Consider the following 14460-nt stretch of genomic DNA (forward strand, 5'->3'; position numbering starts at 1 on the left):
TAATATATTAGAATAAATTTACTAAAGTAAAAGTTACTTGAAAATAGTTTTTCAGCGGCTTTTTAAAACAGTATTTTTACTATAAGCAGAAGCACACTGATAAAATGATGGCCTTAATAATAATAAAAGTTTCAAATTTCTCTTTAGAGATCATGGGAATAGACTAATGTGAGTATAGGTTTTAGTGCTCAAATGGTCACTACATGTGAGTTTATCAGAAATAACACCATGAGCAGATTTATGATAAACTTTATAAACAAAATGATAGATTACATTCATATCTTATAAAGATATTAATTTGCATGAATTTTTACGCAGTTCACAATGATAAGTAGAAGAATTAGAATGAGACATAAAATGGAAAATGGTATAATAAAGACAAAATGAGTCATAGCCAGGACAGATTAGTCCATTATAGAAAATAATGTTTAGTTAGTCATTTTTTGACTGAGAATAAAGAATCATTTCTGCAGTAAACCTTTGCTTAACTTATGTATTTAATAAGAAAATGAAGGGAAATAATTTCAATACCTAGATAGCAAAAAAATTAAACCTATTCAAAAACAGTAAAGTTATTACAATATATATCTATATATATTTTTATTTTTATTTGTTTTACTTTACATTTTGTTTTTCAATGAGAATCCGACTGGGAGAACTCCATTTTCAGTGGAGGCCCAGGGAGAAAAGCTCCGCATAGTGACATTAGCTAATAATAACATGCCAGTGGCCTTGTAATATAAAGTACATATACAGCAGAAAAAAATCAGGTGAGACTGGTAAAAAAAAGTCACAGTAGATAATAACGTGGATGTGCACTATAGGAAAGTATCACCATATGATTCTATTTGTGACTTGTGGTTTGACTGGTCTTTGGTAGTTGAGAGAACTTAACTACGCAGTATAATATGCAATTTGGAATAAAGAAATGGAGAATAGAGTAAATAACTTCTTTTGTAACACACACGTGTATGTATATATATATATATATATATATATATATATATATATATATATATATATTCGTAGGCTAAACAATGACTGTAATTATTTTAGAAATATGCTTAAGTCATAAAAAACAGATCAGTCTTCTAGTTTATCAAAAATCTGCTTGGATCACCCTTAGTGCTTCTGAAATGCTGTTTTTGCTAACCTGAAAGAACAATCCCTGCAATTCACAAAAATGCATTCTGCAGTGACACTAAGGCACCCAATGAAATGCTGAGTACTGTGTGGTCCAAAGATAATTATTAATTAGCTAGCAATAATTTTGCAGCACAAGATACTGCTCAACAAACCTGCATTCAGAAATGATGGACTTGGTAATGAGAGAGTGAATCTCACAGCTGAGGCCAGGAATATTGAGAAGAAAATGAGCGAACCATTAGCCTGCATTCACTACATTGTGATACTATGAGAAGAGATAGAAGCCACATTAAGTGGCTCATGAAAATTCACTTATATCATGAAAATTTTTGTTGCATATTATTTTATAATACAGTCAAGTCTACTGTATCCTTCGGAGACAACTTTTTTGTTTTTGTATTTTGTTGTTGAATTATTTCTCAAGCTGGGGAGTTACCCACTTCGCTGCCAGTTTGCTTTCTCCACAGTCTCCTCATCAGGTGCCTCCTTTGTTACTGACTTTGGGACTCCTCTTCCTGAATGACTCTGCCCTGATGTAACTGTTTGCATACCAATATATTGTGTAATACTGCACATACTGTAAGGATTTTACTGCATGTTGCTGAGTTGTATTGTAGTGCACTGCCTGATTAATCCAGAAAGCAGACGTGGGCCTTTAGCAGGCCAGACACACGACTGACAATGATCCAATTCTGTGATAAGATATTATTCTAGGCATTCTCTGTCATGGTGTGTGGGTTTCTAATTGGTGTCATTAGCAATTGCTCCAGTGCATACCCAGCTTTGCCAAAAAGATCTCAATGTGCAAAATCATTCTTACAAACCACTGGTATAAGCTGCATGTATGCCACATGTGGGAATCATAGGTGCTGCCCAGGTGGCCTGCAGATACACTGCATATTATAGGCATGTATTACAGACCACCTGACAGTCAATAGAGTGAAACCCCTTCCAGTTGTTATACTACTGCCCCTTCTTCCTGGCTGGGGCCTTTATTGCAATGTGAATGAGTTCTATAGCATCGACCTGTAGGAACTGAGCTATCTCACAAAATGCACTGCTGGTATTGCCTTACTCCTCTGTGGTACATGGAAACCACATATGCTACTTTAGGTTTACCAACAAAATATCGTAAATCAGTTATGTGACCTTGGAAGGGCAAAAGGCAGTATCTCAAGGTGTCATAACATTGATTTTTAAAATGACAAATCCAGAAGAGCAAATGCTAGTGTGTATTCGCTCTTATGGATTTCTCATTTTGAATCCAGATCGCACTATAGTGGGTATCAGGAAATGTATCCTTTCCCTCACTGCAGTGTGATCTCAAAGTTAGTACATGTAATTAGCAGGGGGTTTAGGGGGTGCAGGGGGGAAAACATTCATAGCACATAACTGGAAGTGTGGGTATTTTTGGTAAAGTCGACATTCCTGAGTTGGTGACTTTCCTTAATTCCCGCTTTCGGTTATGTGACCATTCAGTAAGTGGATTTTGCAACATTTCGAATCATGTAAGTGAACACTCACAGAAATGAATTGCGATATTTTGATAGTAAACCATTAATTCCATGATGTAGCATAGCATCAAGGAACTGGTGGAGTATTTTAGAGGCAGATGTCAGGGATACTCCCACAGTAGCTTCCATTGGCTACTGAAAGGTACCTGTAGCTAAGATTCTCAAAGCCACACATAACTTGAAGTCTATAGGGATAGGTAGTTCATGCATTCCACAGTCGACACATCATGACCAGCTTCTGCATAGTGCCTCATATTGCAGCCCACTATTTCTGTGTTATTGAGTGTGTGGTATGTCGGGTTCAGATGGGTGACTCAGCACTGCCAAGGAAGACAACACGCACCTTCTTTACTATTGGCAGTGAGAACAGCATCTTGAATTTACATTGACTAATGTAGTGGCAAACCAATGCATGCCTTCATCATGGTGTGTCTGTCATACCTGCAAGCTTCTAGTGTGGTCAATAGCCCTGGCGGTAGCATCTCTCTGTGTATAATATAGATGTTCCCGGATCAGTCTCTCATATTGTTTGCCCTCATTTGCATCCGTCATTGCCCTCCTTTTAATACTGTTACGCCTTTCCATATCATTATATCACTACCAGCATAGTATGCAGGCTGAGTGATTTTTTATTTTCTTGTAATCGCATTCAGTGTGCCTCTGAATCTCTGCTACCATCACATGGCCACTCACTACACAAAATTGGATACCATGACTCAAAAACACTTTTTGAATCTCAGGACAGTGTCAATTGCATGATGGATACACTGGGGGGGATGAACATCAGATAAAATAGCCATAAACAGAATAAAAGCAGAGGTTTAAATAGGAACATTCAAAAACTATAAGAATTGATTAATAGAAGAAAAGTAAACAGATTCAATGATACTTCCTTTACCAATGTGATAAAAACAAATTCTCTGCAATATATCACAACCTGCACCTAAATTAATTACAGCTGATAAGATACCCTAGTGTGTAAGACTTAAGTGAAGAGACGTTATAGATCCAATCAGTTAAAACTACCTTTGACTTTTATCTAAAAGCATCTTTGTTTAAATTCTTGCATGGTAAGTGGTTGTGGGGGGGGGGGTCTTCTTCACATATCTTTGTTTAACTTCTTGCATGGTAAGTGGTTGGGGGGCATCTTCACATATTTCTGTATGAGCTCCATGACAAGCTTTGGCTACAGGTGAAAAAGAGTCAGGGGACCAGCTAACTTATTTTGCAAAAAATACAACTATATTAACTCATCCACAGCTAAAGTGCCATCACTACCATCTCTACAATCTCTGTTCCCTGAGAGTTTATTTTCAGTTGTTCTATTTGTTGTTATGATCAACACTTTTAACCTTGTCAACCACAATCTAGTTTTTGATTTATTGAATTTCATTGCAACAGATACAACTAACAGCTTAAAACTGTATCTTTTAGATAGAAAATTTCCAATTAAATTATGTTCCTTTACATTTTCTTGCTGCTGTAAACTCGGGTGTTCCTCAAGAGTCTATCTTGAATTCATCACTCTTAATCTTATTTATTATTGTATCCATTCTGACCTTTCCTTCCCTAATATACTTTATGCAGATTACTTTGCCATTTCCTAGTCAATTGCCTTTCATCCTTTTATAAAATCAGAACTACAAAAACAATCTTCATAGACTTTTCTACGTTTCTAAATAACAAGTAACTAGTTGGAACAAGGTCAATGTTATGTTTTTCATTTCTGCATTTAGACTAAAACTGACTCAAGTAAAGGAATGTCTTTTCTCTTCTTGATAAATATATTTCTGTGGTTACATCCTTCAAATACCTAGGTATTCATCTTGACCTCTCTCTATTCATGGATATATGTAGTTTTACATTTTTATTTAATCGATAACAGTTGTTACCTCACAGCAAGAGGTTCTCCCGTTCGATTCTTGGCTTGGGAGTGCCTTCTGTGTGGAGTCTACATGTCCTCCCCGTGGTTGGGTAGTGTTTGAAACACATGCGTGCGTAAATGGGTGTGCCTTCATTGAAGGTTTGGCGTTGAGCTGGCACCTCGGCATTTCGTAAAAATCTACTGCCAGTCATTAGCGGACCGGAGTTCCGCTGTGACGACCCCTTACTAGGAAAAAGCCGAAAGACAAACAACAAACATTTAATCAATAACATCAATAGCACCATAAACATTTGTGTTAATACAGCTGATAAAAAAACTCCAGTAGAGAAAAAAAATTGTACAGCATTCCTTCAAAGATTAGTCTCTCTTCTATCATAAAGTATGATATCGATATTTCCACTCTTGTTTCAAATCTTTATTCTACAAAAATAAAAAGGGACATCTGTCTTAAAGTACATATTCTAGTTTGGTGCACAATCTGAAACTTAGTATAAGGACAGAGGAGATGATTGAGGCCATACCACCTTTCACATCTCCAATTCTGCTCACTTCATACTCTTATACAAATTAATTACTCTCAGTTATACTGTAGCATAACCTTTCATTTTGCCATCCTACTATAACCTATTCTATCTCCCAAATGCAACTATTCTGTACTGACATACCATCTAACCCTACTCCCTTCTTACCACCCATAACTCATGTGATCACCCCCTCCATCATAAGCTATCAGCTAAAAACCTCCCCAAAGGGGTTGCTTCACCCATTTCATACCTTAATTTAAGATTATCACTAATAGTTCTTTCTTCTTCTCTCCTCTTCTTTTCTGCCTGTCTTCAGCTTTCTGACAGTCTTTCTCCCCAATTGCCCCCTCTCAATATCCTCACAACCTTCCTAACCCCCTACTGCATATACACGCTTCTCAAGGTTTCTAATTTTTCTACTTTCTGGTTCTTTACTACCTTTTTTGAATATCACACTAGGAAGCTGCTTTTTCATCCTCTCCTCTCTACTCCATTCACCCATTTTCCCCTTAACCCAAACAACCAAGACTACTTGGTATTCTTCATGTGTGTGTTTTACAGGTTCTATTTAAGTGATCAAAGTTTAAAACTTCATAAAGGATATGCACACATCCAGGCTAATAGTCCAGCATAATGCATCTGAGATACTCCAGATACAACTAACATTGGGTAAGATGGCGATTCAGGTCATAGCCTGCTATAGGTCCCCAACCATGTCCCAAGACTCCCACTCTACATTCCTAAGCACCCTGGAAACTATTAAGGTCAAACCCAACACTATCATACTAGGTGACTTCAACTACCCCTCCATCAGCTGGGAAAACTACTCATGCACCAATGCACCGGCCCAGTGCTTCCTGGACTTCATCACTTCCAATGCCCTGGACAAGCTCATTCTTACCCCACTAGAGGAAGAAACATCCCTGACCTGGTTATTACTAACATGAGCAACTGTTGCTCTATAACAATAGTCAATTCCTCCCTGGGTAGATCTGACCACAGTCTAATCACCATGGAAACCCACATAAATCTGACTTTGGACTCCTAAAACAATGCCAATGGAAAATAGGTGCATGACTTCTGAATCATACACCAATGCATTGTACGAACATGTACATAAATTCATGGAACTAGCCATACTCAACAGAAGCAAGATGCTCTTCTTCAAAAAAAGAAGTCAATCTGGTGGTCCCCTGCCATTAATAAACTCTGCAACAGAAGGAAGAAAAAGTTGCAGAAAAAGGTGAAAACCCAGGGCTGGAAAAATTCCCCTAATAGCCTCAACAAAAAGTTGAGATCCCTCCTCCAAAACTCCAAATCCAGCTATAAAGGCAGAATTGCAGCAGATACTAAAAACAACCACAAAGCCTTCTATAGTTATATCAAGAATCTCCACAGCAATACCCAGATTTGCTCTGAGTTACTGCACAATGGTACCTCCTATACTGAGCCAAAAGATATTGCCAACATACTGGCCAACAGGTTCAGTGCCAAGTTTACCCTTCTCATCCCCCTAAAGGACCAAACTCAATACCGGAAGAATGCCAGGCACCCAGCATTACCACAGCACAGGTTAAAGATGCATTGTCCAAGGCCAAAAACACAGCTTCCATGGGACCCAACAATATCCCAGGCTGTGTTCTACATGAATAACAAAGTGAACTGGCACCACATCTGTGTGCCCTGTTCACTCACAGCCTCACTTCAGGCTTTGTCCCAACCAAATGGCGCACTGCTACCGTCATCCCTCTCCATAAAGGAGGAGCGACTACAGACCCTGGAAATTATCACCTCATTAGCCTGACAAGTATAATATGTAAGGTTATGGTGTGCATCATCTTGGACCTAATTAACAAGGATATAGGGAATCTCCAAACTCTAGATCCCACACAATTTGGTTTTGTGAAAGGTAGATCATGCCTGTTCAACCTGGTTGACTTCCCTGAGTCAGTCACCAGAGCTGTGGATGAGGGTAATGCAGTTCATACAGCCTACCTCGATCTGGCCAAGGCCTTTGATACCATTCCTCACTTAGGAATTATTAATAAACTCAGCAAACTAGGGATCGACCCTTATATCATTAGGAGGGTTGCAAATTTGCTCACAGATAGAATCCACAGTGTGAAAGTAGAGGACTCCAAGTCAGACTGCTGACCAGTCATGAGTGAAGTCCCATAGTGATCGGTTCTGGGTCCTCAACTGTTTGGCATCTTCTTCTAAGAAGTCCAGGCCAACATGGAGGGACTCTGACTGACCAAGTTCGCAGATGACTGCAAGCTGGGAGCCATTATTAACTCCCCAAGTGATGCAGACATCCTACAGAAAGGCCTCACTGAGACCAATGACTGGTGTCGAAACCATGGCCTTAAGCTTAATGCCAAAAAATGCATCGTCATCCCCTTTGAGGAAAAACTCAGTTACCACTAATTACCACATTGATATGAGCCCACTGGACACTGAAGGAGATATAAGACATCTGGAGACACAGGTTGACAACAACCTTCCCTTTGACCACCACATTATCACTGTGGTCAGAAAGTCCTTCTATGTGGCACATCTCATTACCAAGGGTTTTACATCCAGGAAGAAAGAGGTCATCATTTCTCTCTACTCTTCCCTCATTAGACCAATCATAGAGTATAATGCCCCATTTGACATGTACCTCACTAGACACCTGCAACGGCTGGAGAGGCCACAAAAGTACCTCATGAAGAGGACAGACTCAAAAAACTCCAGCTATTCTCTGTCTCATATCATCTACTAAGAGGCGATCTCTGTTTGACTTACAAAGCCATATCTGGCCCAGCTCTGTTAGAAATGCTACATCTAAAGAAATCCTAATCCCTCCGCACCACACACTCCAAAGACCTCAACCTCATTACCACAATCAACAGAAAATGCTGGAGGGACAGGTTCATAACTCAGAGACTGCCCATGCTCTGAAATAGACTTCTCATGCATGTCAAGCAGAGCACCTCACTAAGAGAAATCTTGATGAGTGGATAGGAAATAGAAAGTTCACCCCTGGGATCACTCCTTTGGCTCTACTTGATAGAGTCACTGGGAACTAGCATTGGGTGACACAATGCCAGGGCACTTCTATGGGCTATGCTTTTAAAGGCTCCAGTGCCATTAGCCTATTACACACCTATGAACCTATCCTTTGCAGGTACAGTGAGTGATGTGTACAAGTTGCTGACAACCTGTTTGTTGCTTTTTGTGCCTATATGGCAGAGTCTAGACTACATTGTCAATCTGTAGCTACATTTCTCACATACTGTATTTGTCTGTTTGAGAATGAAGTGGTTGTCAGTGTACTTAAGACAATTGCTTCTAACAAATGTAATTTTTGTGATGATAGGGTGTTTTAGGTTCTTAGGCATATATAGGTTTGGTATAGATGTTCCTGGGTGAAGTTAGCACTGAATTTATTTGCCAGTATATTTGTGATATTCACTGGATCACAGTAGGCAGAACCATTTTAAATGAGCTCAGAGTAATGTTGGGTGTTATGTTATAACTTTTGGATGTATGTAAAGAAGGATTTGTAATTAACCTTAGCTACGGATGGTATCCTAAGTTCATGGGAAACCTTAATTTTCCTGATGGTGTTTTTCACTACCTTGGATAACCTTTTGATGTTAACCTTTAATTGTGGGTGTTTAGTTTTACTATATGTGAAGCAAGTAGGGCTGTGCAGCAGTTCATCCTATGCTGAGACATTCAGGACCCACCTCAAATGACAGCAATTACTGAGTCATTTGTTGAACTCTATAATCTTTTCCTTAAATGTTGGCAACATTCTTCATGAAGGTTGGATTCTGCTCAGTATCAAAGTTTTTCCTGCATGGAGAGCTCAGAAATGTCTCTTTGTATTCCCTTAGGCTTTTGCATGCCAGGACATTGACACCCACATGGACCATCACCATGTCATAGTCATATCTACTCAAATTAAGGGAATTGAGGGCTCTTGAGATGTCCGAGATTTTGGCACCAGAAAGACAACTCAATTTCACCCTGTTTTTGTCCAGCATTGTGAAGGCAGAGATGGAATGTCTTATGACAGTCACCAGTCATAGGGCATTATTATTATTGCAATGTGTAAGACTTCTTGGTTTGAGGCAATTTTTTACTGGTAACTATCAAGTTTGGAAGTTTCAGTATATCTTGTGGTATTTAATTTCCACTGAAACATGGTTTTGTTTGACCTTTGCTTAGGCAATGTGCCAGATTCACTAATGCCTACACTATGTGTATTTTAAGTGTACATGATCGGTATTCAAAAACATCCCGACCACATTTTTTGTGCTTTCTAGTCACTTAGAGAGATTACACTAATTGTACATGTAGTCTACACTTTGTGGTAACCTTTATGAATACCCTTCAATATTTAAGGCTACAAAAAATCAGAAGGAAAACTAAAATTAGTAGGAAGAAGGTATGAGTTACGTGTTATTGCCTGTTCACTTAGAATGGTGTACACTTAGTGAATGTGGTAATGAATCCCAGGGTATGACTTTTTTACAGCTTCAGCATAAAATTTTCTATGTATTTGTGTGGACTGCCATGAGGTGTGTGGTGCTCACAGACTGTGCTTTGTATGAGAGGGTTGCCACCATCTTAGTTCAATATTTGCATCTCTCACAGGTAGTTTGTGATGGAGTAAGTGGTAGTTTCATTGCCTGTCAACGTTGCATTGCATACGTTTACCAAGTGTTATAAGACTGTCAAGTGAGGGAAAACAATTTGGCCAACCTTTCAATTAGTCCAAGACTGCAGAAATTTGGGGAAATAAGACTTTTTGAATGTTATTAGAAAGTAGAAATTTGGAGAAAAAGACATCTAAATTGTATTATAAAGCTTATCTGTTTGTTTGTATAATAGTTAACTAATGGAGGTGTTCTATTAAGGTGGAAGCTTACATTCACTTAACATGGTCCTAAATAAGGTAGCACCTTTAGCACAGCCTGCAACTTCAGTCAAACTGACTGCCGCTATCAAATGCTGGTTTGCAAAGGGCAGCTGAGCACAATATTGGTGAGCTAATAATTTAAACAAACCAGTGAATAAACAGCTTTTAAACAACTTTTGACTCTAACCAATAATGACAGCTTTCCAGAAATAGCAACTGTAGCAGCAGATCAGGGGAATAATGCAATAATTAATGAATTTAGTCAGATGACCGATCAGTGCAACACCAATTACCAGCAGAGAAAATTAAATAAGTGATCAAAGACTTGTTGAAATGCTCATAAAAAGGGCAGATACAGGTAAAATAGATGGAAGCACAGGGGAGCAAACAGCAATTAAGCAATTCAATCACGTGACTGTTCAAAGTACTTCAATATCAGCAGGTGAAATTAAATGAAATGAGCAAATGTTTAAATAACACTGAATACTGTAGAAATGAATCCACAACAATAAGTGCAGAATGAATAACGGTGCTTCTTTGACATGTTCTTAAAGTGAGGTCAAAACTCCACTTTTAGCGTTTACAGCATGTATGCACTGTGATCAGCTCTCTGAGTCTTGTAACAATGATCTCAAGCAAGTCTTGGCTGAAAATAGCTGCTCTAAGAATTTTAACAAACTAGTGAGGGGAAAACAGTTTCTAAACTACTTTTGGCTCCAGCTAATAATAACTGCTTTTCAGAAATAACAGCTGTTTATCCTCTCTCATGGAATAGTCACCACTCTCTCTCAGACTGCCTTCTTCATCAGTATAAACTTTACACTACCAGTATCTAAGTTATAAATGACAGAAATGGAGGGAAATTTAGAGATAAGCACAGGAAAACAATGCAGTAATGAATTAATTCAGTCAGGTGACTGTACAATTTGTTACTTCAGTTATCAGCAATACATGAACTATGTGATCAAAAATTTGTTCAAGTTCTATTAAAATGGCAGAAATCATTACCATGGTGGGAAATCAGCAGATTTAGCAGAGGGAAACAACACGACGACTAAAGAATTCAGTCAGGTGACTGTACAAACACACTTCTACTTCAGCAAAGAAAATGAAATAAAATAAGCAAACCTTGTTTAAATTGCACTAAAAACTGCAGTTATCAATAAGTGATAATAAGTGCTTAGATGTAATATGGTATACTGCAATCTATTTACACAGAAATTCATAGTTAAAACAATTTGTGCTAAAGGTACTAAACACCTCTTTAAAGCTCTTTAAAAAGGCCAGGATAGTATTCCTTGGCACCAGGAGCTTAACTTTATTTATGTAGATGTATCCAGTTAGTTTAGTGTCCCCTGAAGTACATCAACTCTAAGGGACTCCCACTAAGCATGCTAGTCATATTTATAGATATAAACATGGCATGCATTTGACCTACCTTGACATAGGCTAGGAGGTCTGATGCACTGAGGTCAATATCATTCACTGGTAAAGAAATTCTTAGTTTTGAGATCCACTTGTTCTTTCCTGAGACAACATCTCTAATTTACTTCTTTAACTTTCTTACCTTATGACTGGGAGTTGAGAGAGAGAGAGATAAGTGTCTACGTTAAATAACAGAACTGAAGAAGTGCAATCATCTTCAGTGCTTGAAATATTGCACCTCAGGCAACTTGTGAGATGCCAAGTCAAGAAGTTCATTGGCAAGTTTTCAAGTGGTAGTTTTGCAACAGTCCAAAAACATAGTTTCACATAACTGTTCAGGGCTGTGCTCAGAACTGAGAATGAACTGACAAAAGGGTGTATGTTCATTTCTGATTTGATGTGGCGGATTGTCACTAAGAAACATTACCTGTATTTCTGCAAGTCAAATTTATACTGAGCAACATGGAATAAAGAAGTGAGGAGTCTTCCAGATCCAGAAAAGGAAAAAGAAATGACACAGAACAAAGTTTAGAACATTATTAGCAAAAAAATATTATTTTGATATTTATTGCGTATATCAAAATATGTAACTTTGCTACTACCACTTAACAGCTGGACTGAGAGTACCGCTAATGCTTTGGAACTGAAACAGACGTTTTAGAAATAGCACTTTCTGATACAAAGGGATTTTTGGAGCTTCAGAGGTAGTCACACTGCAGAAATAAAACTTCACTCAGCTTATTCAATAGTTTTTCAGCATCTAAGCTCATGACAGCACCAGATAGGTTAAAGCTTCCAAACAGTTAGGTAAGAGTAAAGGCTTTTTTAACATTATCTTGGCCTGTCTTCTCAAATAAACCTTTACTGGCCATTTTGGATCAGAAGCAGTATTAAAAGAGTAAACCCGGGTGTTAAGAACAATGTTATCATTGTATAGCTGTTAAGAATGATTTTTGGACAAGTTCTCTTACCAGGCTAAACAAACAAATGAACAAACAAACAAACAAAATACATACATATATAGCTATATATATATATATATATATATATATATATATATATATACATAAATATAAAAATAACACATCTGTTTGGAAGTCTGACCTTTGCTGAAGCTTTTCTTTTCAATGGTTTGTGATGAGTGTGACTAACATCCTTCCTCAATTGAAAAAGGAAAAAGAGTAACAGTTTGTTAAAGAGAAGATTCCCAGGACCATAGCTTGCAATTCTAGGAAAAAACTGTTGGAAGCAATAATTATCCTATTGTTGAGCATCTTAATAATTATACAAGTCTTTACATAAAACAAAATGCTGCAGCTCTTTGTGCAGTGGGGTCATTTACTAATTTCGAGGGTATCGTCATAATTCAGAACGCATTCATGACATCAACCTTAGGTTTCACTGACATACATTGGAGGTGTGATCTCACTAAATTTCTTTTGGTTTAATACATGCCTAAATAGGGGCAGCTGTGGTGGTGGAGCAGTTAGCGTTGCCACCTCACAGCAAAAGGTTCTCCGGTTCGATCCCCGGCTGGGGTGCCTTCTGTGCAGAGTCTGCATGTCCTCCCTGTGGTCTCGTGGGTTTCCTCTGGGTGCTCTGGTTTCCTCCCACATCCCAAAGACATGCTGCAGGTGGATTGAACACTCTAAATTGGCCCTAGGTGTGAGTGCATACGTGTGTGTGCCTTCTGTGGAAGGTTGAGTGTCAGGCTGGCAACTCGACACCATAAAACTCCACTGCCAATCATGAGAGAACAGGTGTTTCGCTATGGCAACCCCGAACCGGGGAAAGCCAAAAGAAGAAGATACATGCCTAAATACAGCATTTACTTTCATGCTGTCCTTGTGTCATTTAGAATTGGAGAGTAAATGTTTTTGCAATGTAAGACCAGACTCCCTTACTATAAACTGAAGGGTCCTTTTATCTATTTATCTATCTATCTACCTACCTACCTAACTAATAACAAACAATACAATTTAACCATGTGATCAAGTGGAGTCAGCAATAAAAAAAAAAGCAAGAGCATGCTTGCAGAGAATCAGATCCAGTAACTATATTAAGTACTTCTATCTAATAAAAAAATAAAAAAAGCACTCTCCAAAGCTAAGAATACAGCATCCATGGGACCAGATGACATCCCGGGCTGTGTACTACATGAACTACAATATGAACTGGCACCTCACCTAAGTGTCATGTTTAATCATAGCCTCACCTCAGGTTTCATGCCCACTGAGTGGCGCACAGCTACAGTTATCCCACTCCACAAGGGGGATCCACCTTGGATCCTGGAAACTACCGTCCCATCAGTCTGACAAGCCTTATCTGCAAGGCCATGGAGTGTATTATCATGGAACTTATAAACAAAGACATTGGCAACCTTCAAACACTGGACCCCACCCAGTTTGGGTTCGTGAAGGGCCGATCTTGTCTCCTGAACTTGATTGACTTCTTCGAATCGGTCTCCAGAGCCATGGACAAGGGTAAGGTGGTTCACACAGCCTATCTAGACCTTGCCAAGGCCTTTGACACCATCCCTCACTCTGGAATCATAGATAAACTTACTAAGCTGGGCATTAATCCCTACGTCACCCAATGGGTTGCTAAATGGCTTACTGATAGAACCCACACTGTAAAAGTAACCGACTCCAAATCCAGCTCCAGACAAGTGGAATACCTCTGGGTTCAGTCCTGGGACCGCTCTTGTTTGGCATTTACTTCTCTGAAGTACAGGCCAACACTAAGGGACTCTGGATAACAAAGTTTGCAGATGACTGCAAACTGGGAGCCATTATTGAATCCCCAAATGATGTGGATACTCTACAAAAGGGCCTTACAGAAACAGATGCTTGGTGCCAGAGCCATGGGCTCAAGCTCAATGCCAAGAAATGTATAGTTATCCCCTTTGGGAAAAAAACATGTATCCATGAATTACCATATAGTTGGCAGTACACTAAACACTGAAAGTTTGATAAGAGACTTAGGGACACAGGTGGACAGTGGTCTCACCTTCGATAACCACATTGCCACAACAGTCAGGAAATCCTTCTATGT

This window comes from Protopterus annectens, chromosome 2.part0 (assembly GCF_019279795.1).
Source record: "Protopterus annectens isolate FY-2018-M chromosome 2.part0, PAN1.0, whole genome shotgun sequence".
Classification (NCBI taxonomy): Eukaryota; Metazoa; Chordata; order Ceratodontiformes; family Protopteridae; genus Protopterus; species Protopterus annectens.